We start from the raw sequence: 4,971 nt of genomic DNA, 5'->3' as shown, positions 1-4,971 counted from the left end.
ACCTTCCCCACCTTCCCCACCTTCCCCACCTTCCCCTCCTTCCCCACCTTCCCCACCTTCATGGTGCTTTTAGGAGCAGGGGATTGAAGGACCTTTCCTCTGTTACCCGTAGGGTCTTCCTGTCCCCAAAACCTTGCTGAACAGGACCACCTTCAGGGAGCTTCTCTGAGGAGACTGTCAGCCCAGCCTTTGTATAAGTCCGTGGCCAGGTGGATATTGCCCCAAACTGAAAATAACTGCAGCACAATCAGTGATCCATGCACATCAAAACGATAGGCGAGATTGGCCAGGCAGACACCCCCTTCCCCATGCGCATGGCCTCATCCCCCCTCCCCGCAACTCCCTGTCAGCAGTGAGGTTCCTGCACCGTCTTTTGTAAATGCATATTCTCAGAAAAGACTGTGGGCCCCCCAGCAGCAGCAGGTCCAGTTCCTGGTGTTGGTGTGGGCACGCTGCTTTTGGGTGGGGGCTCAACACAGTGAGAGTGCAGGCCCAGCCGCGCCATGCCACCGTGCCGGAGCCGTTTCCCCCAGTGGCTTCTCCTCCGCAGGAGCAGGGGCGATCCGTATTTCTTGGCTCCCTTACGTTTGAGTGGGGACATATGACTAATTCTGGCCAACGGGGTATGGGCAGAAGTAACCTGTGCCACATTTATTCCTGAGCACCCATTGTCTCAAATCCTCCGGAGCGCTCTCCGCTCTCCGCTCTCCGAGGTGGCGGAGTTCAGGCATGTCAGTGTGGCTGCATCCATCCCTGGGCCCTGTCAGAAGCTTGCCCAGCTCCGGCACAGATGGCAGACCCCACGCAGCAGGTGAGAAGCAGATCTTGCTGTTTAAAGCACCGAACTCCTGGGGCTGTTTGTCATCACCACGTAGCATGGCCTATCCTGGCTGTGCAGTTAGGAAGCGGAGCTCTTCAGAACTAAGGCCCTTACTTCCCTGTTTGCTGACACTAGGCAAAGAGTTGATTTCATTCAATGGGCAGAAGAGGAGCCAGAAGAGGAAAGTTACTCAAGTCACACTCGATGTTGAGAGCAACTGTAAATAACAGGTACATGAGAGGGGCTGTCAGCACCTTGAGCAGCAAAGCCTGTGGCCGAGGGCACCCCTGGACCCGGAGGCCTTAGCTAGGGGCCATTTCTTCTGGGGCAGGAGGGGGAACGGAAGGGCTTGTCCTATCAGTGTCGAAATGATGCAATTCAACAAAAACAAACAAAAAACACAATGGCAGTGAGGGTCTGGGGTGGAGGCGGTGGGGGAGGGGTGAGCTAGAAGAAGTCAATGGGAGGGGAGAGGAGTCATATGTAATACAACATACATATTTTTTAAAAAACACAAGTGATTCTGAAATGCCGCCTACATTTCCCCCACTGCTATTTTTGTGGAGACCCTCAACTCATATAGAAGAAGAAATGGTGTGTGGTCATTGGTGTCTCAAGGAATTGAGTCAAGGAATTCTGATGTGAAATTACATAGAAAAATCACACATTATACAGCGAAAGCACTTCCCACCGCGGGGCAGGTTTTCCAAGGTGCCAAGCTTGCCTTCAGCGCTGGGGCTGAGAGAACAGCCCTCTCCCCCCACCCCTGCCTGCAGGGCTCTGCACACACTGCACATGCTGTCAGGCGGTCAGGCAGAGCTGAAGCCCAGGCCCCAGCGGGACACCCCATGAGGTGCTGTCTTCTTTTAAAGGACTTGCAAGGCCTCTCCATGCTCCTGAGAGAGCCTGCTGCCACACCCGCCCCCCCACACACCCCTCCCTGGTCGGGGACAGAACTTGCCTGAGTTGTAATCAAACTCCTACAAGCAACCATTTTACTTTTCTGAGTTCTCGTGCTCTTAGGAAGTTTCTTATTCCAGCAGCGCCCTGGAGGGAGGCGCACTACGTTGGGAAGGTAGAGGGAGAAATAGGTGATTGTTGCCATAGCTGCAACCTTTGGAGGATCACCTGATATGACATCTGCCTTGAAACCTCACTCACGTCTTCGATACCCTCAGTACCAAAGAAATTAACTTTATCGATCCTTAGCAGGAAAGGAATGGAGGCCAGATGGCGCCTGGTGCGCTATGAAATCATGGCTTTTGCAGCGACTGGAGACAGGAAAGTGACGGGAGACCTGCGCCAGTGCAGAGCGCAGTCTGCTGTGGGCCAGCCGGTGCGCAGGACTGAGAGCAGACACAGGAGAACAGCTACTTCCCATACGCCACTCATGCTCATTTCATTTTGATGATCACATAGTTTTGCTTGAAATTGCTATAAAAGTTTGGTTTTTGTTTTAAAGATGCCTAACAAACCATAAGCTTAAGAAGTTTCACCAAGTTCTTTATTTTTCCACAACCAGCAGCAGCAAAATGCAAATTGTGCAGGTCACCACTCAGGGCCCCCCCCACCTTTTCCTTTCAGGCACCCCTTCATCACTCAAGCAGAGAAGTGCTGGGAAGTCCGGAGGAACAATGAGACCCAAGGTCTCCGCTGAGGGTCAGAACATAAGCAGAGGCTATGCCTGCCCTGCGGGGCGGAGAGGGCCTGCACTGGCGGGACCTTCTCACAGCCAGGAGGCAGAGCTGGGCTAGGAAGGAGGATGTTCTGTGTGATGTGCCCCCCGGGTTAGCAGGCTCTGCAGGGTGGCCCACAGACAAGGCAGCTGTGCAGGCTGGCCCTGGAGAGCATAAAGGACAGAGGCAGGTGTGCCTCGTTCCTCCAGGACACAGTGCCGGGGTGGGTGGCACATGCCCAGGTCTACCAAAGCCCTCTCACTTCCCTGGTGGGGGGCTGACCAGGCCAGACCATGCTGGCAACAAAGTGTAAGAGCAGGCCATGAGGTGGGCCTTCCAGAAAGCTCCTTCGAAGGGGCTGGCTCAGCCTGCTGCTCTCCCTGCCTCTCCGACCCCCCCGAACCCCTGAGATGGACGGAGACCCCAGGAGCAATCCCAGGACCTGGGTGCGGCCGTTCAGCGTTCCTGATTGCGAGGAGGAAGATCCCAAGAAGCCATTGTTCCTGGGGGCTTGTCACTCAGCTGAGCACAGGCCTGGCCCCACAGCCCTGCTGATGCGCGGAGCGGGGGGGGGGGGGGGGGCAGGGACCAGCAGCAGGCCCGGACCTCAGCTAGGGCACTGGTGCCCCGCCTGGCAGCTGGAGGAGGAGGCTGGGTGGAGAGGCAAAGAAAAGGGAGCCTCTACCCCAGCACCCCCTCTTCTCCCGGAACTCAGGGATCTTTGACGGAAGGGGGCATGGCTCTCGGGTCACCAGCTCTAGCACTTCCTGAGAGCAGCTGTTTTGAGGGGCGTGTGATGGCAGCAACCTGGATCTGAGGCAGGAGGGAGTAGGAAGGAAGCCGTGAAACCTAGCCCAGAAGGACAGGGTGAGAGCAAAGCAATGAAATCTCCGCGGCTCCTAGTTCAGTTCCAGCTGCTTCGTAGGAAGCATCGCCTTGAGACTGGGAAAGAGAAAGACATGGAGGATGGAGCATCATCCCTCTCCCCGCCCGGCATGCTCCTGCCGGACGCGCCTCACGGTGGCAGTGGAGTGACAACTCTGTGCCGGGTCCCTCCCTCTGTGGTCTTGTTTAATTCTGAAAGACCCCCCAAGCTCCCAGGTTTCATTCCCAGGCTCAGGTGAGGACAGGGGCATCCGTCCGCACGGCCACGCTCAGGCGGGAGCGCCCCAGGACAGCCCGACTCTACTGGCGCTGCGGAGCTCCTCCTTATAATGTGACCATAAACCTCAGGTGAGAGAGCCGTCAATTACCACCGATGCAGGTAATTTAATTTCCTGGCTTAACTGGGCACTAGCCAAAAAGCCTTTCCTTTACATGTTTCCCCAAAGTGTGTAAGACATGCTCTCTTGACTCAGTGAACCCAGTTTGATTGTCTTTGATAATTTACTTGAATTGACACGCCCCGGCCGACTGTTCGGAAAATCGCTTCTCAGCCCTTAATGGCACACACACCACAGATTTTTAGTTTTTGTCCAATCTTCCACTAATTAAGGCTGAAAAGAACATCTCTAGGCATAAGCTTTTTTCCTTTTATATTTCAAATTAGCCTCAGATATGCCTAATGTGAAATGTTAGCTCAACTGGGTTACAGCATATTTCAGAGCTCTTTGAATGCTTCCCGGAGTGTTAACAAAACGTCACACCAGTGCTCACCACGCCGCTGACAGCTCTCCGCGTTATCGCTTCCTGACACCTCTGTAGAGTGCAGGTGCTCCGGATGCATTTAGCAGGAGCCGGTCACTGGTGGGCGGGGGAGCTGTGGGGACGGTTCTCAGTGAAGATGGGTGACACTGAGCCCAGTGAGCAGGAAGCACTCAGGAAGGTCTCAGAGGGGGCAGAAGTTGCCGCCGCCAGGGGAAGCCCTGGTGTCCTGGCACAGGCTCAGCGGCCAGCTCTCCACCCAGGAAAAGAGAAACGTCCTGGTTTGCGGTGTTTGTCAAGGTGTCAACTCCAACTCCCTTAGCCCAGGGTCGGGAAAATGGGCCTACGGGGCTCGTGTGGTGCGGTGGGAGCTGGCCCAGCACATCACTGACAAGGGGCCAAGGGGACCCTTGTGAGGGATAAGAAGGGTAAGGGCTTGGGCATGGGTGTGCCACCCCCCCCTCCCCCCCCACACACACACTGCTGTGTAAGACTTGCCACCCAACAGTTCTGGACACTTACAGGGACCCCAACAGCATGGCGTACTTGAGGGCCCTGAGTGGTTGAAATACACATGCCCCTTGACCGTGGCACCGGTGCACAGGCCCTGGGAGATGCTCTGTGCCTGGCGGAAGCAGTGCCCCCCATGGACCACCTCCCCTAATGTCTTCACAAGGCCTTGTTCAATCTGAACAGACAACAAAAGGCCTTGAACTGTGCATTGTATTTCATGCATAGTCATATCTCTATTGGTCATCTATTTCTACGAAATAGGAAAATCCTAACTCAACATAATGACAACTCATTATGAGTGACAGAAAGTAGTGGATC

This window comes from Myotis davidii, unplaced genomic scaffold (assembly GCF_000327345.1).
Source record: "Myotis davidii unplaced genomic scaffold, ASM32734v1 scaffold750, whole genome shotgun sequence".
Taxonomy (NCBI): domain Eukaryota; kingdom Metazoa; phylum Chordata; class Mammalia; order Chiroptera; family Vespertilionidae; genus Myotis; species Myotis davidii.
Note: the sequence above shows the minus strand (reverse complement) of the source record.